Here is a 26,626-nt window from a genome sequence, read left to right on the forward strand (position 1 = left end):
AATTCTAGGATTATTGAAATGATATTTTTAAAAGCCGTTTTTTAGCAGTTACTGTAGCTTGTTTCCTACTATGAGCGGTGGCTTTGTGAACATTATTTCATTTAGTTTCCACATCTGCCCTCCAAGGAAGAAAACGCTTTTGTGTTCACATGGGGACCTGGAGGTCCAGTGATGTCACAACCCATGCCTTTAAGCCCCACCTTGACTCAGGTCCTCTCCCTTCTGACCATGCTTTGAGGAGTTCCATAAAGATGGAGGAGGGTCCTGCTTTCCCTTCCTTGAGTTGCCCTTCTATTATTATTCAATGTCCTCAGGACAGCCACTGCAGACCCCACACCTTGTAGATGTAACCAACTGTCTTATTAAATAAGAAACACAGAACCAATGTAAAAGAGAAAGCCGAGAGGTCAGAGCTCAGAGCTAAAATCTTACCTCCTGCAGTGCTCCTACCTCCCCGAAAGAGAGCTACTTCCTGTGTGTCTGTCTTTTAAATAGTCTTTCTGTTCTGTCTTTTCATTGGTTCTAAACCCAAACACATGACTGCCTCATCACTGTCTGTAAGTACCGCCCTCCAGGTCTTAAAGGTGTATGTCTCCAATGCTGGCTGTATCCCTGAACACACAGAGATCTACCTAGCTCTGTCTACCAAGCGCTGGGATTAAAGGCGTGGGCCGCCGCCGCCACCGCCGCCACCACCACCACCACCACCACCACACTCTTGCTATGGCTCTAATAGCTCTGACCCCCCGGCAACTTTATTTATTAACATACAATGAAAATCACATTTCAGTACAAATAAAATACCACCATACCACCTAGCTGGAGGAGTAGCTGCTTCTAGAAGATGATGAAAAGCACAGAAGCCTCTCTGAGCTGTGCTTACCCATGTCCCCCTGTGCTAGAGGCCGGTGTTGGATCAGGATTGATGGCGGCTGCGGGAACACACAAACATGACCAGACCCTGTAGAAGCAGGTTGTCCTTTAGTCAGAGCAATGAGGGACAGCAGCCTCCCCTGGGGAGTGGAGACTACGTGCCATGGCATGGAGGACTTGGAAGGTTTTTGGTTTGGTTTGGTTTGGTTTTGGGAGACAGGGTTTCTCTGTGTAGCTTTGGAGCCTGTCCTGGAACTCACTCTGTAGACCAGGCTGGCCTCGAACTCACAGAGATCATCTGTCTCTGTCTCCTGAGCGCTGGGATCAAAGGCATGTGCCATACCCTGCCTGGGACTTGGAGTTTTATAGGGCAGAAAAGGGAACTTTTTTTGGTGGAAGAGTCCATTTGCAGATCTGTTCCTTGTGGTCTCGAGGTTAGAAATGCCAATGGAGGCTGCTCTTCTGAAAGAGTTCACTGGATCCTAACTTCCTGCAGAAGGTGTTATCTTTGTGTCAACTTAGCTGTCTGGAGTTTCTCCACTCACTGGAGGCTTTGGGGGTTATTAGCCTTTAGCCTTTAGCACCTGCCGTTTTGAAGCTCCACAGACACCTGGAGGAAGCCACACAACAGTAGCAGCTGCTTGTACTGGCTCCCACAGGCGTGGCCCTAACCACGACTACTTCCAACAGTTTGCATTGGCTTTTCCCAGCAGCCATCGCCACCCAAGTCAGAGAGAGCATTTCTCCTGACGGCCTAGCAGAGAGACTACGGTGACTGATGCAAAAGAGACAATGTCACCTGACTGGCAACAGGCCCCCTTCAGCAAATTAAAATGGAGCTTTTCTTCACTGTTCTGAGAAATCAGGAGAGAGGGTTAATGGCCAAATTTCCCAAACCAGTTTCGGTTGTCCTGTTACTTAACTTCCTTCTGCCTTAGGCCACACACACACACACACACACACACACACACACACACACACACACACACATACACACACACACACACACACACAGGACCTGAAATAGCCTGATCTTATCCTGCTGATCCATCTCCCAGTCCCAGCCTTACAGAGGAATAACGCTGAGCCAACGAAGCCACTTTGTATTTCCTTGTTTCTGTTTTCTTCCCCATGCTGCTGTCCATAAAGCAAGCCTCCGGGACTTGGGTCACTGGCAATCCTGCTGTGTTTTATAGGAGTTGTGAGAGTCTAGAAAAAAAATAAGACAATTAAGATCTTGAAAGTAAAGGTAATGTTGTCTTTTGAAAACTTTTAGGGCCAAGTTCTAGATCTGTCTTTTTATCTTAGAATTTATTTTTAAATTATGTGTATGTGTGTTCAAGTGTGGGTTTATATGTGTGAGTGCGGTGCCCACAGAGGCCTGAACAGGGGACCAGATGCCCTGGAGCTAGAATTACAGGCAGTTGTGAACTGCACCAAAAGGATGCTGGGAACGGAATTGCTTCCACTACAAGAGCAGGATGGTCCCTTGACCTCTGTGCCATCTCTCCACACCCTCTAGGTTTAGATCTATCTTATGCAAAAGTCATTTTTTCCCACAAATACTTGGAAAGGACCATGTGACTATCTTAAATGTTTGGTAGTTTTTGTTTGGTTTGGAACATATTAATCATTTTTATTGCATGTCCTGTGGTGTCCTATAAGCTGGAAAGTACCTAGTGGTTATTGCTTATAGAAAATAGAGACTCAGGCATCTCTCTCCAGATTCTCTTACTGAAAAAGTAATAATCAACTCATCGAGAAAGTGAAAGCCTGCCCTGCCATGAGCCAGGCCAGCATATAAGCAACAGACAGCCCCAGCTGTGAGAGTAACTTGACATTGTGACCCTCTCGAGGTCATTGTAAAGCTGTGAGAAGTCATACACAAGCCCTTTGGAGCCATTTTGGCTTTCTGGGGTCAAGAGGAAACTCCTCACATTTAACACATCAGAAACTTTTCAAAGCAACTCAGTAAGAATGAAATGTTTCACCTTTGCCTGGAGGGTCTGAGTCTTTGATCCAGAAGGAACGAGCCCATGTTCCCACACAGGTGCAGCCTGCAGACGGGCTCCCACACAATACTAGCTGCCACCAAGCTTCCTCTGTCCCAGGCAACAGCCCTGCATCTAGCTTGTAGGTTAGACTCTCACACACGGCCTGTTTACCTTAAAGCATCGGTTCTCAACCTGCAGGCTGCAACTCCTTTGGCAAACCTCTCTCTCCAAAAAACTATGTACATTAAAATCCATAAAAGTAGCCAAATTATGGTTATGAAAGTAGCAATGAAAGTAATTTTGTGGTTGGGGGGTCATCACAACCTGGGGGACTGTATTAAAGGGTGGCAGCATTAGGAAGGTTGAGAACCCCTGCCTTAAGGCCATCAAACATAATTTGGTTTAATTGGACCTACATGCCTCTCTTCCCCAAAGAACATCCAGACACATTTCTGGTAGGGTGCTCAGCGGTTCCACCAGTCCACATTCCCCTAATGTGGACGCACATTCCCACAGGCGTCAAGTGTCCCTGTGGCATTTGATTATGTCAGCACAGTGACCCCACAAATCCAACATCAATCAGGGCAAATCCATTCTGGTTCCTAGTCCGTCCGTCCCCCAGGGAAGCTGATGACTCACACCACTGCTTACAGAGCATATGACACAGATTTTAAAAGTAGAGGGAATGGCTGGGTGTGGTGGCACCTTTAATCCCAGCAATCGGGAGGCAAGGGCAGGTGGCTTTCTCTGAATTTGAGACCAGCCTGGGCTGCATAATGAGACCTTGTCTCAAAAAAGAAAGGAAAAAAAAAAAGTAGGATGGCTAGGAAAGGTTGTTTACCTAAACTCAAAAACAGAGAAATGAACAAATCTTTATTTTCCAACAGAGAAGGCAGCGAGTTACCTGTACATAATCCAAACTGGGTGGCCTTTTTCTCCTCAGGAGACCTTGGTGACTAAAAGCTTCCTATCACGGATGGAGCTGTCATTCCTGACGCTCTTGCACAGTCGTGAGATGCTCCTTAGTGATGTAATATGTTGCTTTCATTGGAACCGTCAAAAGTCTGGGGATACCCCTCCATGACAAATTCCAATTTCTCTGCTTAGCTGACAGACTGGATTTCACTGCTTTACTTATCCACTGCTCTGAAACAGATTGCCCACGCCCCCGAATTAGCTGCTTAAAACAATACACATAAGGCCAGCATGGCAGTGTATGCCTACTGTAGTCCTGTCTCTCAGGAGACAGAGGCAGGAGGATGGCAAGTTGAGACAAGCACGAGCTAAATTATCGCACATAATTTCCGAGGCTGAGAACATTACATGTGTCATTTTCCCTAAAACTGAAAATCCAAATCTAGATAGCACTCACTCTGGACGCTCCTGCTCCAGAAGATCCAATGCCCTCTTCTGGCCTCCTCAGGTACTGCACTCATGTGCACCAACCCACACACATACACACATAATTTTTTTTTTTTTTAAGTAGAACCAGGCACAGTGACACATGCCTGTAGTTCCAGCTCCTTGGGAAACTGAGGCAGGGAGATCACTTAAACCCAGGAGTCTGAGAACACTCTGGGCAGCACCGTGTGACCTAGCTCTTAACAGTAAATGATTGGGGACTGTGAATACAGCTCAATGGAAGAGCGAGTGCCCAGCATGCCCTGGGTGTGAGCACCAACACCAAGAATAAAGGAAGCAGAGTTGCAGGAGACAAAACCATCGATAGCCTTTCCATAACTAATAGCAAACTTTTTGGAAAGAAGCCAAGAAAAAGGCCCTGGTAACAATCGCTACAAAACTAAAAATATCGAGGAATCAATTTAATCAAAGAGATGAAAGACATGTGTGCTGAAACTAAATGACACTAATGAAATTGGAGAAAATAAAACAAATAAAAAAGCATCCTATGCTTACTGATGGGAAGAATAAGGATTGTTTAAATTCCCATCTACCCATGGGAAAAATAAATATTCCTAAATGTTCATCTACCCACAGAAAGAATAAATATATTTAAATGTTCATCTTGACCCCATCTAGACCCCAGACCCAGGGTGCTACCTTCTCGAGGGGGCGCCCCAAGAACCCAGACTCTGATCCAGTTGATGCAACAGCAAGAGGTGTTTATTGTTGCGGCTGTACAGCCAGGCAAACTCAGCTCCAGAGAGCAAGAGTCGCATCTTACTGCAGCCATATGGGTGCTTTTAAAAGAAAAGCCCACAAAAACCACAAGATTACAATTCCCATACAATTTCATGGCCTGATCACAGGGTGATCACAGAGTGGGTGCAGTCACGTCCGCATGCACATTCTTCCCAAAACCTCAAGGGGGGTATCAGGGCGGGAGTGGAGTTTACACAAAGGTCACAGTGGTCCTTCCTGGAACACTTGCAACTATCCCAGTCACAGGTGAGCACATCTCTTAACAGAAATCTTTTTACATTGTTACATTGTTGCAGAGGTGGTTGAATAATGGCTGAGTCAGGTTGCCCTTGGAACTAGTTTTCTTTTTAGTTCCTTATTCTCCTGAGGATTGGGGGTGTAAGCCTGAAGGGTTAGGGTCTTTCAATCTGTCCATGGGAAGAACAAATATTGTTTAAATGTTCATCTACCCAGAGCAATCCACAGAATCAATGAAGTCCCTATTAAATTATCAAGAGTAGAGCTATTTTAAAATAATGTGAAATTATTGTAGAGACACCTATAATAATAGGAACGACTCATTGTTATTGTGGCCAAAGAAAAACTGTCACCAGGGAAAACTATATTTGCATTGGTATGTAACAGAAATATGGAAGACGTCGGAGTCAAAATAGAATCAGTTGTATCAAGTGTAACAACAGCAAAATAAAAGAAAATGAAGCCTGAAGGTCGTGAAAGAAGAGTGTGTACTTGTGTGCTGCCTGATAGTGGCCATCAGGAGAGGCTATGCCAGCAAGGGACACCACAACCTTCTACAAGGACCTGTGCACACCAACTGACCAACCTTAGATCAAGAGCACACCACTCTTGTTATTAATCACCGTTGTGGCCAAAGATTATTGATTCAAAACATCCGATGTAATCCTCATGTTCTTGTCTTCTAAAACTTCCCTGTGCCTCAACTGCTTGGAACACACCATGGATGGCTCACTGGGGCACAGGACTCCCCCCTTGACGTGTGCTGCTATTCTCAGGCAGGTAGTGTGAGCTCTCTGGTCGCTTTATTTAATTGATGGTGGTGTGAATTACTTCATTTAGGATGATGAACTAGCTTTTTGCTTTAATAATAACCTCTGTTGTCATGGTCAATTAAATCAGCGCTAACCTCTTGGGAGATTTTTTAAATTAGGAATACAAAATAAAGTGCTGGGTACGTAGCTTCATTCATGGAGTGTTTGCCTAGATGCCCTGGGTTGGATCCCCAGCATCACCTGAAACTGGGGATAGAGGTGCCTGCCTGTGATCCCAGCATTTGGGAGGCAGAGGCAGGAGCATTGAGGAGATCAAGTTCACAGTGAGTTAAAGGTCAGCTTAGGATTCACACACACACACACACACACACACACACACACACACACACACGAGACCCTGCCTCAAAACAAACAAACTAAAGAAATGCAAAACACAGGGGCATTGTACTTAGAGCAGCTGAGGTTCTGGGTCTGAAAAAGAGAGAGCAAGAGATGGGGAGAGACGCCGGGCGGTGGTGGCGCACGCCTTTAATCCCAGCACTCGGGAGGCAGAGGCAGGCGGATCTCTGTGAGTTTGAGGCCAGCCTGGTCTACAGAGCGAGATCCAGGAAAGGCACAAAGCTACACAGAGAAACCCTGTCTCAAAAAACCAGAGAGAGAGAGAGAGAGAGAGAGAGAGAGAGAGAGAGAGAGAGAGAGAGAGAGAGAGAAGGCAGTATGGGACCCTGGATGAATACATAAATGCCAATGTGAGAAATGCTTGGGTCTCTGACAGGGCTGGGAATCCTAGAGTCACCAGCCTCGATGGAAACCTCCTGGTCCACACACATGAGGGAGTGAGGGACAGTACTCAGGGGTGGGGGGATGGAGGATAGAGATGGGGGGGGGGGATGGAGGATAGAGATGGGGGGTGGGGGAGTGTTGGCAGGAGAGTAAACTTACCTGCAGACCTCTAAAGGCTGTTGCATCTCCACCACTGAGGGACATCCCCCACTGCTCAGTTTTTAAACAAACTCATCCCTCTGTTTGCTTATGTGGCTTTGTCTATGTATCTTTTAAAGCCACCTAAGGAAACAACCTGTCCGTAACAACCAACAAGCTTCTTCAGCTTTCCCTTTTGCCTGTAATTTAGCTGCCTTTATAACATTATAATAACATAAAACGTCTGTACATTAACCTTTGCTCTGATTTTTGTTTTAATCTTAAATGTCTGCATTTTTTTTTAAAGTGTTCAATGTCAGCCTGTTGACATTTTCCCTTTCTTCAGCGGGTAATTAGTTACTAGTCTCGTAGCTGTGATGAAATGCCTAACAAAAGCAACCTGAGCCAGGAAGAGTTTATTTTGACTTGTTGGTCCAAAGGACACGGCCCATCATAGTAGAGAGAGCATGGTGGTAGTAGAGTGTGGCTAGTTAATATTGACTCCACAGTCAGGAAGCTGCAAGAGAAGGCCATGGATGCGCAAATAGCTTCCTCCTTTTTATGCTGTGGGGAACCCCAGCCCGTGGAACGGCACTGCTCATTTTTAGTGTGGAGTCTTCCAACCTTAACTAACTTAACCTAGACATTCTCTCCCAGACAGGCCCAGAGACTTGTTTCCTTGATCCTAGATCCTGTGGGGTTGGCAATCAATATTAATTACCACAGTGGGTGAGATAATAATCTTCCCCTAGGGGACTCCCTCAGGTTGATGGCAGAGTTGGATAAAGTATCACAGGTTGAAAGTATATTCTGCAGGACTTGGTAGTTTTTATAAAGAGTTTGGATTGCACTTTATTTCACTGCTCTTGGAAATGACGTCTATTGTTACTTTGCTTATATATCAGTGTCCTAGTTTCATTTCCTGTGGCTCTGATAAAATACCCTAAGAAAGGCAACTTAGAGGGGGAGAGGGGTTTTATTTTAGCTCATAGTTCTAGGGTACAGTCCATCAAGGTGGCAGGAACGTGAAGCAGATCATCTCAAACATCTAGAGAAGAAAGAGCGTTAATGCATGCCTGCCTAACAGAGTTTAACTCTCTCTTTCCTTTTCACACTTTCTAGGGTCCAGCCCAGGAAAGGGTACCACCCACATGAAGCACGGCCCTAATTAGTCTTCACAATAAAAATCTGGACATTGAGGGTGAAAGATGAAAGATCAGAGACGCAGAGCAGCAGCCACTAGAGAGACTTCTTACCTCTATGAAATCTCAGAGTGAATGGGGGCCGAGATCCTGTCTCTACGAATTCTCAGACTGAATGGGCTGTTGAGATCCTGTCTCACCCACATTATAGTCCTTTCTCCACCTCCCTAGTGCTGGGATTAAAGGTCTGAGCCTCCCACGTGCTGGGATCAAAGGCGTGCACCACCACCGCCTGGCTCTGTTTCTCTTTTAGACTGGTTCCATCTCATGTGGCCCAAGGTGGCCTTGAACTCCTGATCTTCCTGCTTCTTCCTCCCAAGTACTGGAATTAAAGATGTGAGCCACCACTGCCTGGCCTCTGGTTAACTAGTGGCTAGCTCTGCCCTCTGATCTCTAGGCAAGCTAATTTATTTGTTAGAACACAAACAAAATATCATACAACACCTATATTCAGAGTGGGTCTTCTTCCCACCTCAGTGAAACCAAATAAGTAAATCCTTTACAGGCGTGTCCACATGGAAGCGTAACCCAGACCATTCCTCTCAGAGACTCTTTTCCCAGGCAATTCTAGATTGTGTCAAGTTGACAATTAAAAAATAACCATCATAATTGACTTTGAAATTTTTGATACTAGTTTTATTTTGGTTTGATTTGGTTTGCTTTCCTTTTAAAAAAATTTTTGACACTTTTATCTGTAGGGGACTTTCAAGCTTTTATTTTTTCTTTTTTCTATTAAACTAATGGATTTCTTTCTGTCACAGAGTTGATATTCTGTAGGTCAGTACTTGGTGTATTCATTGCTTTTTCGTCACTGTAACCTCAGCACCTGTCAGAAACAACCTAAGAGAGAAAAAAAACATCTGTTTTGACCATGGTGTAACAACATATCAGATATCCTGAATATCGAATATTCACACTATGATTCATAACAGTAGTAAAATTATAGTTATGAAGTAGCAACAAAAATAATTTTATGGTTGGGGGTCACCACACCATGAGGGACTGTAATGAAGTGTCACCACATTAGGAAGGTTGAGGACCACTGCTTTAGAGTCTAACCAATGCCTGCTAATCTACTAGTGCCCCCTCCCTGACCCCAATCCAAACCCTGCTAGGCTACCCCCTTCAAGACACACCCAAACTGTAAGTTCAGAGGAGAAAATTACTCGTGGCCAAGTTTGATGGAGGGTGGTGGCTCATGACTTTAGTCCCAGCACTGGGGAGGCAGAGGCAGGTGGATCTCTGAGTTCAAAGCCAGCCTGATCTACAGAGCAAGTACCAGGACAATCAGGGCTACACAGAGAACCACTGTCTCAAAATAAATAAATAAATAAATAAATAAATAAATAAATAAATAAATAAATAAATAAATAAATAAAAGACCTAATGGCCAAGCTTGACACAAGGTCTTGCATCTGATAAGCTTTAAAACAAACAGGATGTAACATGTAGACATGAACTTATGTATAGTTTTTGTTGAGAAAAGACAATGTGAATGATAGCAGGGCTGTGCCCTCCTAATCATTCAGTAAGAGGAACAGGAGAAAGGGACATTTATTAGCATTTATAAACCATCCTCTGCACGGTCAACATGTCCATCAGTCCTCATAGGCTGATACTGGACTTTGCAAAGCTGTAAAATAAACTATCTTAGTTTTGCTAGTCTGAGTCTCCAGCACTCTTATGAGTGAGGACCTTTGCTATTCACCCCTACCCCAGCAGATGGCAAATATATCATCTTCGTGATGATTTTTCATGCTTACCCAAATTGTGTGTACCACCACCCAGAACCATGGTGTTGAATCAAATTAACATAACTGAACTCATTTGGCCCATACCTTTGTATCATTGGGTTTTGATGATTTGTTTTTTTTACTATTACATGCAGCAAGCAGAATAATGGCCCCCTGAAGATGTCAGCACTGTACTCCTCTGAACTTGTGGACTGATTACCTCAAATAGCCAAATGAATTTTGCAGATATGATTGTAAGTGAAAGAGGGAGGCGTCTGAATGATGCAGGGTGAGAAACTCCAAACAAGCTCTGTCTGCTGCTGTAATGGGGCTTAGATCGGTAAACTGTCACGTGCTGTTTAAGCTCACTGAGAAGCTGGCTCTGGAGGCAGTACACACACACACACACACACACACACACACACACACACACACACACTCACCCATTTTAGACCTATGCATGTTTATGTCAAGTGTCCTCCAAGACCTCTTGTCTGAGATGAGATTGCCTCCATCCATCCATCCACCCACCCATCCATCATTCATCCCCTCCATCTATAAGCTCTGGGACAGGCAGTAAACAACAAAGCAGCCTACGCGTGAAAACACTGTGCCCTTGAGAACAACCAGAAGGTGAACCAGTTCCAAGAGGACGTTACTATTGTTTATCTCGTGATATAAAAATAACTACAGGGAGATAGGGAAGCCGGAAGCTCAGCCACGGGAGAGAAGGCTCCATTTGGAACTCCAGCTGGCTGCCTTAGCTTCCTCGGTTAGTTTCTGTTGGCCCTGGTGAACACTAGATTTGCGATGTTATCTCTGTAGGTATTTGTTTTGTTTTGTTTTTTAGCAGCCTTACCTGAGGGGACACTCTGCTTTGCATGGGACTCGGAGCTGAGAACTTCAGCTGGCTGCCTCTAAGGGGATTTCCACAATTTCCGCTGGTTGTTTTGAGCACCTACCTATCTATCTATCTATCTACTTACCTAACAACCTCTTACTATTTATTCTTGTACTTTGGCTTGCTCTATACTTAATCAGCTCACTCACTCAAAAACCAAAATTAGGGCCAGGGCTATAGAGGATCATTCCCCAGACCATGCAGGACATCTAGCTTCAAGAACAGACTGCCGTGAGCTGAAGAACCTTCTCAGAGCTGGAGAAGACCAAGAGAAGAATTCTGTTCCGAAGCCCCTATGAAAACTCCGTAGCTATCCCGACACCTCAACTTTAACTTGTTGGGAACTGATTGACAATTCTGACACTACCACCCGCAGAGCTTTAGGACAATAAATGCCTGAGATCTTAAGCCCTTGAGCTTGTGGTATTTTGTCAAGCAGGAAGAGGAAATTGATACAACACATCGTGATGACAAATTTGTTCACATGACAGAGAAGTCAAGGCTGAAGGTTCGTGTTGTGAATTTGATCTTAGATGTCCCCTCGGAGCTCGTGTGTTGAAGGCTTGCCCCTCGGCTGCCAGAGCTACTGAGAGTTACTGGAGGTCAGTACCTAGCTGAAGTGGTTCATTAAGGGTGCTTAGTTGAGTTCTCTCCCCCTTCCTCACCTCTCTCTCTCTCTCTCTCTCTCTCTCTCTCTCTCTCTCTCTCTCTCTCTCTCTCTCTCTCTCTGCCTCTCTCTTCTCTACTTCCCGGCTGTCATGAGGTGAGCAGCTTTGTGCTCACACATATTCACCACAGGCTGTGCCTCACCCCAGACCCAGAGTCCAAGTGGTCACAGACCAAAACCTTGAGCCAGAAGAAAGCCTTCCTCCCCTTAGGGTAGCCAGGCATTCTGTCACAGTAACAGACAGCTGACTGACACAGAACCCAGTGAATGAACTGGGCCTTGCTCAAGTCAATTAAATGAGCTGGCTCTGGAATAGTCTTTTGAAAATAACAAGTATATTTGAATAATACATATTCGTTCTTTGTGCCAAAGACCTAAGTAGAAAAAAATGGGGCCAAATAAAGTGAAGTACACTAAAGGAAAGGTGCCTCCGCCCTTAATCCAAGCACTTGAGAGGCAGAGCCAGGCAGATCTCTGTGGATTTGAGGCCAGCCTGCTCTACAGAGTGAGATCCAGGACAGGCACCAAAACTACACAGAGAAACCCTGTCTCGAAAAAAACAAAACAAAAAAAAAGGAAAGGTGCCTCTTACCAACATATAATAATAACAACTTCCCTCACTACAAATTGATTCTACCATTAAGTAAATAAGACTTTGGGCTTTGAAAAAGAAAAGGATTAGAATATTTGAAGCTTTAAGTCAAGACTAAAGATAAGCTATAATAAATAGAAAATATATTCCACCAATAAATATCCCGTTGAGCGGGTGGTGGTGGTGGCGGCGGCGGCGGCGACGGCGGCGCACACCTGTAGGATTTGCTGAACGAGGCGGAGGCAGGAGGATCATGAGTTCGAGGCCAGCCTGGGCTACACATTAAATAAGAAAAAAAAAATATCCCGTTGAATGTCCAAACAAACTTAAAACGATTGTCTTCATAACTGTAAGCTTCAGAAAATGTCCATCAACAGGGCCTGGGATGTAGCTCAGAGGGAGAGTGCTTGCTTAGCGTGTGCAGGGCTCTGAGTTCAATCCCCAGCACTGAAAAACCAACCAACAACATTAAGTCCAGAAAAAAAAATGTTTAAAATTTTATTACATTATTGACTTATGGGTGTAGTGGGGATGCCACCATGCTTGAGGAGACCAGAAGACAACTTGTTAGACATGGCTCTGTCCTTGTGCCACATGGGTCCAGGAATCCAATGCAGGTTGTCAGGCTTGGCAGCTTGTGCCTTTACCCTTTAAGCCATCTCTCGGGCCCCCCAAAATCCTCAACAGCATCTGAAGAAGATGAATAATCATCCTGAAAAGAGGCATGCTTTTCCTCTAAGTACTTTTATTCTGAAAGGAGAACAGTGTGATCCACACAGACACAAGCATTATGAAAAATTAATATTGAGCAGGAATCTTACGATAACTATCTTAACCAATCACTGCATGTTAGTGATTTCATGACAGTTTAAAACTGATCTTTTTTTTTAAGTTCTCATAAGAAAGAATCTTGAGACAATCTGTACAGTTTTTATACTTGGGTGTTTTCGTTCTTTTGATGTAGTTAATAGCCAGTGGGAGCCGCTCCTGGCTTGTTTTATCTATTACATGATTAAAATTCATGAACGTCACTAGAGATAAAAACTGCCTGAGATCTGAGAACTCTTTTAACTGGCTCTCGGTATAAAGATAAGCTGAAACAAGCAATGAGCTCTCCTGTAGATATCCTTGAACCAAGGTGAAATCGTAGCCACATGTCCAGGCAAAACGCAGCTCACCTCACAGGAAACAAGGGATAGTTTATTCTGAAGCCAAACATAAGTGGCCATAACCCGGAAACACGGATTAACTCAGGTTGCCCCAGATATCATGTTCTTACATGCAAATGGTTTCCTGGGGTTTTTACAGTTATAGAACAAAAGAAAGTCGTGAATTACTGTTTTCATATTTGAAAACGGCAGGTGGGTGGTCACAGAGAAGGGGGTCACAAAACAACATGGGGGAGCAATGGGGGAGGGGTGGGGGCTGTCTGGTGGTAGTCTGAGCCTTGGGGTGGAGGGAAACTACTGGTCTGTTAATGTATTTCCAAACATTTCCTTGAGAGTCACAGGGTGTTAGGTAAAACAGAGGTAGGGGGTAAATAATTGTTAAGGGGCTAAAGACAGCCTAAAATAATTTAGCTCTGGGCCTACAAGTCCACAGTCCCAAAGTTCTAGTCTATCCATCGTCTTTGTAGAATCTTTAACATATCTGTGGCTTTTTTCTAGCAACTTCAGTTCACACAAACAAAATATTCATTGTAAAACAAGGATACTTGGCTTTTCTTTAATCGAAGCAAAATTCCCATAACAGAGAATTAACCATTCTGAAGTGCCCACTTCAGTCACATTTCATATAATCAACCATACAGCACAGCCAAAATAATCATTTTTTGAAATTTCATCTTCACAGATGTTTAAGCACAGTTAGTCACCAAATATTCATAATAAATGGACTTATAAAGACTGCAATTGTTTCAGTTAAAAGAGGCCAAATATCAAACAGCTATCTGACCCACTCTTTTGTCTTTTCTGACGCCAACAGAGACTTCCAAATCCTGTCAGTGGAAGTCAATAAAGATCAAAGGGGCTCAATGCTACCTCAGAGGAAAGCGCAGGTTCACTTCGCACATTTTAATAAACCAGGAATGCACAGCGATCGGCAGGGCAGATAACATTCCCCAGGCCTTCCCAGAGAGAGCAGTCAAAAGACCCAGGCTAACTCTGATCAGTAGCAATGGAATCAGGCACTGATAGCATAATGACTTGTGGTTTTCGGTGCTGTGTAATTCAGCCCCGTGAAGTTTTCCATCAGTTACCAACATCAAATATCCGGAGAGGCTAACGGTTTATCTTAGTTCATCTGAGTACGGGTTTCACCTATTGAAGAAGTAGCGTCTCCCTTCTTGTCCAGCTTACCACCGGTGCCTCTCGGTAGCAAAAGCTAACAGGAAGTGAGAGAGACTGACTTCCTGGCTCTCACATGGATGCTGGTGCTCAGCTTAACCTGATGTGACCACATTAAAAAAGAGCTACCGTGGATTAAAGAGACAGCTCCAAATTGGTACAGTCCGTTCCGTTGACTCCTCAGCATCCGCACCCTTTAATAACGTCTAAACACCCCTTCACCAGCAAGGCACACGCTTCTCCCCTTAAAATGCAATTATGCTTTTATGCAAAGATACTCTTGCTGTCTCCAGAAAAGTCCATCAGACACTGTCTCCCACTCTGGGTACCCTAGAGCCCCCAAACCAAGTTAACAGTTCCCACTCATACTCTTTCTATAAAGCAATAGGAAAGGGGGGGAATTATTTTTCATTAATAGAAATATGAAGAAGAAGGAAAGCAAAGAATGAACACTAACAGCTTTGTGTCGCTGGCCACAGTTGCTACCCAGAGCTTTCTTCTTCTGCTGTAGAGTTCGAATCCTTTCTGCTTCTGTTAGCAGCTCAGATGGGGTTTGTCACCTAGGCAGGTGACCAAACCTTCATTCTGTCAGGTCTTGTCCCTTGGCAATCCTACTTTTCTTGGCTCCTGTAGTCTTTTCTTGTGTTTCACTAAGAGATGTCTAAAACCCTTCTGTGTGGCAGAAACGCTTTCTTCTAGGTCACCAGGCACAATCACCCCAGATTTTTGGCTCAAAGACCTAAAGACCCTGACTGTCAAATGATAGTCTCTTATAATAAAACTGCCCACCAGCTGAATGCTCAGCCCTTCTGGGAACAGCGCCATATTAGAGGATTAAGCATGGACTTCTGATTTGGAAACATCTAAGCCACGGTAGTTACAGTAGTTAATAAGCCTTGGAAGAAGAAATGTTGCGGAGTCTCCATCTCACCTGCATCCATTGTGCAGAAGCAGGGGAGCCTGGAGACACGGGCTGATGACCACAGCATGGGACAGCCTGTTCACTTTCATTATGGCCCTCCTCTGCCAAAGTTGCTCTTTGGTGACTATTTCTAGAACCTACATATCTCCACAAATGTTATCTGGAGACCCACCCATGCATTACTTTCCCAGAACGCCCAGTTGTTAACCTTCTACCTTCCAGACCCCTGACTGTCTAGCCAACCTTTCACTGGCGCCCACAAACACCACAAATGATCTCCTCGGCTACCTCTCCATCCAAGAAGTTAGGCCCAGGATGTCCTCCACCCTTGCCTTTCAGGCGTGCTCTGCAGCTACGTCTCCCAAGTGATGCCTGTGGATAACAAATTCAGCCAAAGGCTTTCTTCAAGCATCGGCCACGGGAAACTCCTGCTGGGTCTAAGGTACATGGGCTGCAGCAACCCCAGGACTCTGCCATACCTAATCCTAAGAAGATAAATGATATTCCATCATCACTCAAGTACTCTCACATAGTTATTGATGCTATGTGAAAGAAGACACAAAAAAATGTGGCAGATGCAGAAACCGTATCTTTATATTAGCTGGACAAAAAAGAACTAATTCAGGAATCTCATTGAAACACCTACAGGCTACTTGGGAAATAATAGAAACACAGAGGAGCACCAAGAAATGCAGAAAACACCTGTTTAGAGTGGGAGAAATCTGGACTCTGTGTCCTCATACACCTCTGTACTCATCGGCTACTCCTTTTCTTATTTTACTTGCTCCTTTGTTTGTCCTGGTATTCACTCACCCACTTGATACCAGGCACTGAGTAAATATAATAATAAACAAACCAATCCCCATGCCTTTGTGGGGACTCTGTCCTTTGTGGGGACTCTGTCCCAGAGAGGACCTGTCATTTGCTGTCTGTATGACCTTGACTAAAGCACTCAGATGTTTTCGGACTTTAAGTTCCTCACTTGTGAGATAGAGCAACACAGCACTTACTTCATCAGAATGTTATGAAGCTAAGTGAATGAACACACACACACACACACACACACACACACACACCACAGTGCTTAGACTAGAGATTGGCACATACTAAGAACAGAGGAAATAATCTCTGTCCATCCATCCATCCATCCATCCATCCATCCATCCATCCATCTACCTACCTATCTATCTTTTCCTTCCTTCCTTCCTTCCTTCCTTCCTTCCTTCCTTCCTTCCTTCCTTCCTTCCTTCCTTCCTCCCTCTCTCCCTCTCTCCCTCCCTCCCTTCCTCTCTCTCTTTCTTTCTGTCTATATCTGTCTGTCTGTCTTTCTGTCTTTCTTTCTTATGACAGCATCTTATTTTGTAGTCCAGGCTTACCTGGAACTTACTATATAGCCCAGACAGGAATCAAATTTGCCTCATCTTCCCAACTTGAAGATTATAAATGTAAGCCAGCATGCCCAACTAAGGAAATGTTCTTTTTACATTCTATTTTCCATCTACATTTGAGAGAGAGGGAGGAGAGAGAGAGAGAGAGAGAGAGAGAGAGAGAGAGAGAGAGAGAGAGAGAGAGAGAGAGAGAGAGAGAGAGGAGAGAGAGAGAGAGAGAGAGAGAGAGAGAGAGAGAGAGAGAGAGAGAGAGAGAGAGGGAGAGAGAAGGCAAGGAGCCTGTAGAAAGCAGGCAGGCCAGGCTGGGCAGTGGTGGTGCACGCCTTTAATCCCAGCTCTCAGGAGGTAGAGGCAGGCGGATCTCTGTAAGTTCAAGGCCAGCCTGGTCTACAGAGCTAGTTCCAGGTCAGGGTCCAAAGCTACACAGAGAAACCCTGTCTCAAAAAAACAAAATAAAAAGTGAGAGAGAGATAAGAGAGAAAGAGAGAGAGAGAGAGAGAGAGAGAGAGAGAGAGAGAGAGAGAGAAGGAAGGAAGGAAGGAAAAGAAAGGAAGGAAGGAAGGAAGGAAGGAAGGAAGGAAGGAAGGAAGGAAGGAAGAAAGAAAGAAAGAAAGAAAGAAAGAAAGAAAGAAAGAAAGAAAGAAAGAAAGAAAGAAAGAAAGAAAGAAAGAAAAAAGGCTGCTAGCATCATGTCGCGAGTATAGAACTGGAGCTGTGGAAGGGCCAGGCCCCACATCTCACAAAGGATAAAGTGAAGAAACCAGAGTCATCACCTAAGGGTAAGACGTGCCCTCAAGGAGGGTGTTTGGAGATCCCAGCATGCATTGCTGAGTCAGACAGAGCTGACTATGTGTCTCAACCCTGCCACTTCCTAATTATGAAGCTGGGCAAGGTCTACTTACCACGAGGAAGAGGGCCGTGATGACGACAGTGATAATGATGACCGTGACATCAGTGGCACCGTGATGACCACGAGGCATCCAGTCTAGACACATAAACAAACTTCAGTGTCTCCTGGCCATCCCTCCCTGGGGTTTGGCCTGAAGTATGGAGGACAACTCGGAAGTGGGAACCACATCCGGTCAACTGCAGCGAGGGAACATTGGAGGCTTCAGGCATGCCTGTAGACCTGAAAGAAAGCGGGAGTGCCTGGCTTCTGAAGGTCACACAGAGGAGTCAGATTCCCACACGAGGGCTAAGGAAGGGCCTCTCCGGAGTCCTGGCCCTCGAGGAACCCTTCCCTGAGGTTTGCAGTTTTGTCCTGCTCTAGTTTAGGATCTCAGAGAAAGCCTCACTGTGAAGAATCTGAGTTGCTACGGAAACCCACGCCTGATACCCATCTCCACCCCTTTCTAACATCTGGGCTCTGGTATAAAAGATCTGTGTCAATCCAGGTCCTCAGAGAATCCATGATGAGGGAAATGATGGAAGGCTCTCTGAGTCTTCCTAAGAGGAAGAAAAGCCGGAAATGGTTGAGAGCCCCACTGGACTCCATAAAAGTCTGACACGAAGTCAAGGAGTGAGGGAAGAGTATCCAGAAGTGCCCTAAACTACTTGGTGACCTAGAGAAGGCCACAAGGCCAAAATAAGGCCCTGGAGCCCAAGTTGGTGGTCAGAAGAGGTCCATATGCTCTGGGACCTATCTTAGCATCGCTTACTGAAGCTCCCCGTCAGTCATCATATCATTTACTCCTCCTGTAGTACAAGGACCACGGCATACAATCAACAGCAATAGCAAGCCATTGTCCCCTGGCCCCTTAAGGGGGCTGTTCTCTGTAAAAGTGTGAATTTTTAAAAGGTATAGCCATCAAGTATGTGTTCCCGTAACATTGAAATGAGTCATGATTTTATCTTATTCCTTCGTCTCTCTGCTTCCCAACGTTAGACGCACTGTGATCAGCAGCCTCCTACCCCTGCCGCCCATTGACCGTGTAAGAAGCTCGGCCTGGTGGTACATAACACACTTGGAAGTGGGAACAGGAGATTCCCTGGAGGTGGCCTAGCCTGGCCAAAAAGGCCCAGGTCCCAGTAAGAAACCCCAGGTCAGAAGACAAGGTGGGTGACACCTGAGAACAACCCAAGGTGGGTCACTGGCCCCGTGTGCATACAAGAGCAACCTGTAAGCATTCGAATCTGTGCTGACACCTACTTGTAAACACACACGCGAAGATACACCGTTGTGTTAGAAATACAATAACAAACGCAGTCCCTGGACCAATTCTTCGCTTTCAGTGACAATATAAAACAAACAGGTGGCTGCTCGGATTGACTCAGGTTCCCACCATATAGTTGCTGCTTTCACTTGGGCAGCCTGCCAACTGATTTCTCTGCACACTCTTGTTGTGTTTTTGATCCGGCCTTTGATGGACTTCAGAAGTGTGTCTGCCCATTTATAGCAGACTCTTCATTCCACTCCCAGCAGGCCTGTCAATCTTTTCCCTTATTTCCGACCTTGCCCCCTCCCTCTTTCTGATGACCTCACTTCCTGCTTGAGAAGAGAGCCGAGCACCTGCCAAGAACGTCTTCAGCTTTTTGTCCTTGCTGTGAAACTGACTGTGCACCCTCCTTACATCTGTATTTTCCTCCTGCACCACAGAAAGCAGCACGCCTCCTTCTTTCTAGGGCAGGGGTTCTCAGCCTTCCTAACCCTGTGACCCTTTAACACAGTTCCTCATGGTGGGGTGACACCCCGCCCCCAGCCATAACATTATTTTCATTGCTACTTCATACCTGTAATTTTGCTACTGTTACAAATTATAATGTAAACATCTGATATGCAGGTTATCTGACATGCAATCCCTGTGAAAGGGTTGTTTGACCCCCCCAAAGGGGTCATGTCCCACATGTTGAGAACCACTCTTCTAGGGTCACATCTCTGCACCACCCTTAACTTCTTAGCTCATTTTTTGTAGACTTGTTGCCTCAACTACTTCCTCTACCCTGCAGCCTCTGTCTTCTCTTGCTCTCCTGCTTCCTCGGTGTTGACCTACGGTCCACAGAGGAATGTGTTTCCCTCAATCCTGCTTTTGGGAAAACCCATCATGAGCCTTTTCAAACAACCTAGGTGACTTAAGCTTAGGGACCCTAATATTACAGTCAGTACTTACTTAATCTGCTGCCTATGACCATGGCTCACCGTTGTCTGCACCTGTCCCTCTGTGGGGGTCATGTTCTTTGGGGGGTCTTCATCCCTGAACATTTGCCTGTCAATCATTTTCACCAGCTCTTCTCCATTCTCTGATTTCCACTCCATCCCCCCACCCCTGCACCTCCAGGGTTCTCCCCCGGGTGAACAGCTTTTTTCCTCTGTCCTGTAGTTTCTCTTGCTGGGCATCTCCGCACTGCTGGCTGCCCAGAGCTCATGCCTCTCTGGAGTTGTTGACCTACATTTTCTATGGACATTTCTACTTGGATGTCTTGCCAAGTACCTCAAGCTCAAGCCAAGCCAAAACCATTATCTTCCCACCCAACCGGTTCTTCGTGCAGCCTTTCCACCCTGGGCTTTGTGTGGTCATCCTTCCAGACACCCTTTCTTTTCCCTTGTTCACGCTTGAGCACTTTTCAGATCCTCGGCCTTCCCTCCGTCATCACAGCTTCATATGTTGCCCATGGCTTAGGAGCCACTTCAGTCCCTCACGTGGGGCTCTTACTGGTTAAGGAGCATCCTAAGGAGCCTCTCGCTCCAGGTTCCTCCTCTTTGGATGGCTTCCCTTAGAGGTGCAAGGTTAATTTTAAATCACAGCTGAACCATGTCATTTTTCTGGTTCCTATTATCCTCCAACCAGAAGACAAAGTTCACAGTATGGAATCTAAGCCCTACCTAGTCTGCCTTCAAACCCTTCCTGACTTCTCTTCAAAGTATTTGTCTCATTTCCATTTAAAACTGTCTCCTGGTCTCTGACCACAACCTCTGTTTTCACATTTTCAGACCTTTGCTTAGGCTGCATTTACCTCAGATACCATTCCTTTCCTCCCCTACATATCGTCAAAATGTTAACCAGCGTTTCAAGTCCCCTTCGCCTTCACTGCTTCCAGGAAGCAGCCCATGGTTTCCCTGTTGGAAGCTCCCCTTGCTCAGTGCCTCTCACTGTCCTGAGCTAGGCTTCGGGAGACCCAAGACAAATGGGTGCATCTCATCTCTGTCACCACAGCCTGTGAGCAAGCTGATGCCAGACTCCTCTTTGTATCTTCTCAGACGAAGTCTCCTACATGCAAAAGCCACAGGAACAAACGCACTGTCCTACTCAGCTGAGCCCGTTTGTCTTTTTCTGGAAAGGCTTTATGAGAACAGGAAACAATAGACTGATTGATATCTAGAACAAGCTCCTTATCTCACAGCAGAACAGTAACAAACAATTCACTGATCAGCACCCCAAGCACAGACCACATTTTTAAGCAGACTGTCCTGGCACACAGTACCTTTCAGTAGATTTCTCTGAAGACCTTTTTTTGTTTTTGTTTTTCTTCCTTCCTTTCTTCTTCCTTCCTTCCTTCCTTCCTTCCTTCCTTCCTTCCTTCCTTCCTCCCTCCCTCCCTCCCTCCCTCCCTCCCTCCCTTCCTTCCTTCCTTCCTTCCTTCCTTCCTTCCTTTCTTTTTAAGAGCATTTTTAGATTCACAGCCAAACTTAGCAGAAGGTACCGAGTATCCCCAGCTCCCCCGTCCTGGCATAGGCACAGCCTTCCTCACTACTACATCCCCCAGCAGGGTGGTACACGTGCTACACTTGACTGCCGAGTATTGACACATTTTTATCACCCTAAGTCAATAGTTCATACATGAGGAGAAAGTAGATGGCTGGATCAGCAAAGTGTCTGCCATGAAGGTACTTGAACCTGAATTCAGATCCCAAACCTACATAAAATGCTTGGCATAGTGGAGCACACTTGTAACCCCAGCCTTGGGCTGGTGGATGGAGAGAGACAGATGAGGGGGATCCTTGAGTTCATTGGCCAGCCAGCCTAGCCAAACTGATGAGCTTCTCAGTGAGACACCCTGTCTCAAAAAAGTTGGAGAGCAATGGAAAAAAGGCATCTGATGTCTACCTCAGACCTACACACACACACACACACACACACACACACACACACTCACACACACACACACACACACACACACTCAAATGTACATGCCTACACCCCTCATGCACACACCATACACATATACAGTACAACACAAACATGGGAGTGTGCATATACACACACACACACACACACACACACACACACACACACACACACACAAGGAAATGAAAGTAGTTTGTAAATTTATAAATTAGACTACTCATTCCTAAATAATCAATGTATCAAGTAATTTTTTTAAAAGGGAAAAATCAGAAAATACCTTGCAATGAACAACAACATAATAAACCAGGTTATGTTGACACGTGCCTGTGATCCCAGCACTTGGGAGGTAGAGTTAGGAAGATCCTGGTTCACGAACATCCTCAGCTATAAATAAAGTTCAGACTCCGTAATGCCCTGTGTCAAAACCAAAGAAAATACAATGAATGAAAATGACAAAAAAAAAAAAAACTACACCATTATAATTGAAGCAGTACTTAATGAGAAATACACAGTTTCAATTGTCTTCATTAGAAAGATATCAAATCAATAACCTAACAACTTTTATCTTAAAAGAGAGAGAGAGAGAGAGAAGAAGAAGAAGAGCTGGGTGTGGTGGTTCAGGCCTTTGATTCCAGCACAGAGGAAGCAGAAATAGGCAGATCTCTGTGTGTTCAAGGCCAGCCTTGAATTACCAGGCAAAATTCCAGGCCAGGCAGAATTACTCTGTCCAAAAAAAAGAAAAAGAAACAAACAACAACAACAACCTCCAAGCAACCAGAAGGAGCTTGTCAAAACCTACAACAAAAATAAGCAAGTCAGATGAGAGAGAAGCCATGAAACCAGAAGATAAACTGTTAGCTATATTGCCAAAAAGAGAGAATTCAAACCATTAAATTATCACTGAAAGGGGAGACATCACTACCAAACTAACAGAAGTAAAAAGGACTTTAAGGAATAACATGAGCAATTACATGGCCATAAATGAGATATTCTAAGTGGAACAAATTCTTATAAATACAATTTTAACACATTTACACAATGGAGATGTATTTATCTGCCTGGCCTTAGACATGTGTTTCCAGAGAGTAAGAGAAGAAGTTAGCTGTGTTCTCAATACTGACTGATGACAGAGGACGAAGGGCCTCTGTCTTCCATGTGACTCCTCGATGACTTCCCTTGTTAAACATGGTGGTCTAAGTCAAGCAGCATGGGCTTCCTCACTGTCCCCCTCCACCTCCCTTCCAGCTGCTGTGGAGGCTCACAGCTCGCTTGCTCTGCTGTTTTACTCTCAAATCATGACATTGTCCTTGGGCTTCAAACAATGATTTTTAAAAATTCATTAAGTTCAATCAAGAACTTTGCCTTTTCCTCTAAACAGCCACCAGACAGTGGCTCACTGCATGAGAATAAGCAAATGGATGTGTTCCTTGTTTCCAGGTCAGCCATGCGGTTCACAGACTTGAGGAAAAGGAAGTTTCCCACATGGTGAGCGTTGCACAAGGCCTCGCTAAGACAACCTATAATCACTAAATGACCTAGAGTGGTGAGCTGAGGAACTTAACAGATTATGGCCCCTCTTTATGAGCTTCTAGCAACCATTTACAAATCTGCACCTTTATGAGTTATGTAGGAATTTACATAACACGTACATTAGGTACATGTTTCACAAGGATAAGACAGTCTTTACATCAGCATTTCATTAAATGCCCAACCTCATCATTTGACAAAATATTTGTGGAGCCACTTTGGGCCATTTGTTAGAGAGTCCTATTTTCACAAGTAGAAGATATTGGATAAATAAAAATCTTAGAGGCTAAGATGATTGACACTTGGGTCTTCAGCACATGTCAGAACAGGTCTTTTAAGATCTTGCTTATGCAGGACATCAAGGTATAGCTGGAGTCTAACAACGAATAATATGCTCTTATTAGGCACAGCCACATTTACCTGGTCCGGCACTGTTCAATAATCCAGTGTGGCTGCTGAGTACTTGAAGTGAAACAAATCCTAACAGAGATGTGCTGTGTGTTTAAAACACCTTTTAATTCTAAAGCATTTGCAAAAAAGTAGTTGTAATGATCTCAAAAGTTTTATATTGCTTACGTGTTGGTATATTTGGGGTATGTTAGGCTGAATAAAATGCATTGATAAAACAAATTTCATCTATTTCTTTTTGTGTTTTCATGTGGCTACTAAAAACTTGTTACACACATGGCTATGTTATCGTTTTGGATACTAATGATGTGGTCTTATCACAGACAGATTGGCAATGCCAAGGAACGGCACAGCAGCCAACATCACAGATGGGCGGGGCCAAAGGGGTTCAGAATGAAATCAGGGTTCACAATTTCTTTTTTCTTCTTCCTCGCCTTCTTCTTTTGAGATAGGTTCTCACTCTATCACTAGGTAGCCTTAAACCCTCCGTATATAGACCAACTTGGCCTTGAATTCAGATTCTCCTGCCTCTTCCTCCTGTGCGCTACGATTGAAAGCGTGCACCACCACATCCAGCTCTCCATCATTTCTTGACACAGACAGTGTTCATAAAACTGAAGAGTTGGTTAGCAGGTTAAAAAAAATAGGTTACTATGAAAATAGTTGCACAGGCTTGTATCTACCTAATTATAGTTTGATTCAGTCCCTCAAAAAGATGTTTGATAATGTCCCAGTTTACAGCCTCATGACCAACATTACCAAATTACCCCTTTCTGTGATTTAGTGCCACATTTATGAGCTCTTTTATTAGTATTTATTTTAAACAGAGATGGGAACATTGAAGGGCCTGTACTTACCTTGCTCTACATTAAAGTCTAGTCCATGGGGACCCACTGTGGACCGGGACTCCAGACTTGAAATGAGTCTTCACAATTCTCAGAAGCCAACCTAGATTTTCTGGTTTGTGTATAACCCAGTGGAAGGTCACCATTCTCTTCTAACACCCCCACAAAAGTCAGGTGCTCAGAGCCTTTGACCAGTTCACTGTGACAGCCTAGGAAGACAGGATCTTTGTACTCCCAGATGTCCTTTGCTCTCTATTCCTCCCCTAATACACGTTTACACAGCCTGAACACAGCCAAAGAGATTTTTAGTGCTACCAATCCAGATTTAATTAGGTTTGTTTATATTCTATTAGCAAAAATATTAAAAAAAAACTCCTACAAGTGCATTAGGTATCCAAAATAGAAAAACAAACATTGTGTGTCTAAAATGAAACTAAGCTCAGAGACATTTTATTCAGAGTAGGACCAACATCATAAACAATGATTATTAACAATTATGTGATATGCATTTGAAGTCTTTTTTTTTAATGGATGTGTGAAGGTGATGATTGTGTTTTTCTGTTGCAGTAAGTATTCATTTATCACTGTTTCTTAGGACATACAAATCTAAAAGCCATCCCTCCCCCAGCCATTATGAAAGACTCCTGCCCAGGAAAATGGATTCATTTATGATCACCTTTTCCTTGCTCAAAAAACAAAAAACAAAAACAAAAACAAAAAACCTAAACAATTTCTAATAAATATAAAATCTACATATTAATGTGATCAGGGGCATTTTATTAGTAGGACCCAATTTTGTAATCCCAAACTGTTAATATTAACTTTGAAACCCAAATGTCTTCATCCTGAGCCCACATCATACCACATTCAGTCCAACCAGAGCTGGGGTGAACCATCAGTTTGCCAGAGGGACTTTTGTAGAGTGGACAGCACAGAGAGTTTAAGATTATTCCACCCTTGGAAAGGGCAGGGACAAGGTTCCAGAAGGCTGGTCCTCTCTGGAACCTGGAGCTCTTTAGAAGTGTGAGTTAATGAGCCCTGCCCCACTTCCCCAAGAGGCGCTCCCAGAGCCTTCCAACAAGTTCTTCTGGTAATGAGTGTGCACATCAAGGTGTGAGAGTCATGTGACTAGAAGAAAGTGTTCAGAAGAGCTGAGTGTTACATCTTGAAGAACGGGAAGAAAAGAAATCCGCCCAAGGGACTTGCAAAGCTCAGCGTTACTTTGTGAAGAGATGTCAGGCCTTGTGAGATGCTAGCCAGGTGATCTACCACCGAACTACATCCCCAAGCAGAGACATACTCAAATGAATGTGTGATGCAGTGGATGAGAGGCACTGGGTGGAACTCATGACCCATCAAAATCATCTCCCGCCCCTATCCCCAAAGCTAACCAGGAAATGCTTCCCAGACTCCAGCCTGGTTTCTACACCACATTATTGCCTATCATCTTTCTAGGAGTACTCGGCTACCCGAGACATCCACCATGGTGTGCAATCACAATCCAGTTTGTTTTTATTTAAAACAGTCAAAACCCACCGCTCGAAAGGACAAAGAGTCAGAAGGTATTTGTGCACTGAGACTACAGGCTAAAATTCTTCTCCATCGTACATAGTATAAAGTCAACAAATACAGAGGCTGTTGAGACTGCTGGAGAAGGAGGAGTCACCTCCCCCAAAGCCTGATAACCTGAGTTTGACTCCCAGTGATGGAAGAGGAGATTCACTTCCACAAGTTGTCTACGGACCTCCATATTCATGCCATGGCAATAAAATATTTTTTAAAACAAGTGAGGCAATAAATGATGTTGACAAATATTTAATTTTTCAGTTGAGGGTTATGAAGGACACTCTCTTAAGCCAGCCTCCCTTTAAGACATTTAAGACATTTCTTTAATAAGAATACCAACCTAAAATGACCATAGAAGTGCTAGATGGTCTCCAAAGGTTAATAAACTTCTTTTTTTTAAATTTTTTTTATTTTTTGGTTTTTTGAGACAGAGTTTCTCTGTGTACCTTTGTGCCTTTCCTGGAACTCACTTGGTAGCCCAGGCTGGCTTTGAACTCACAGAGATC

At 44.4% G+C, this 26,626-nt stretch overlaps 1 long non-coding RNA gene across 4 annotated transcripts; it reads right to left on the bottom strand.

Annotated features, from left to right (window-relative positions):
- Window positions 1-732: 732 nt before the first annotated feature.
- LOC121824638 (uncharacterized) lies at window positions 733-24,782 on the bottom strand. 4 transcript variants are annotated; one of them, XR_013046720.1, is made up of 4 exons: window positions 24,567-24,782; window positions 22,052-22,188; window positions 17,614-17,840; window positions 733-2,082 (listed from the first exon to the last, which is right to left on the bottom strand). It is a non-coding gene; the product is annotated as an uncharacterized LOC121824638 (long non-coding RNA). The 4 variants fall into 4 exon arrangements; XR_006066563.2 differs by lacking the exon at window positions 733-2,082 and adding an exon at window positions 8,785-9,003 and having other exon boundaries at window positions 24,567-24,781; XR_006066562.2 differs by lacking the exon at window positions 733-2,082 and adding an exon at window positions 12,530-12,746 and having other exon boundaries at window positions 24,567-24,781.
- Window positions 24,783-26,626: the final 1,844 nt, after the last annotated feature.

The sequence above is a fragment of the Peromyscus maniculatus genome, chromosome 21 (assembly GCF_049852395.1).
Source record: "Peromyscus maniculatus bairdii isolate BWxNUB_F1_BW_parent chromosome 21, HU_Pman_BW_mat_3.1, whole genome shotgun sequence".
Classification (NCBI taxonomy): domain Eukaryota; kingdom Metazoa; phylum Chordata; class Mammalia; order Rodentia; family Cricetidae; genus Peromyscus; species Peromyscus maniculatus.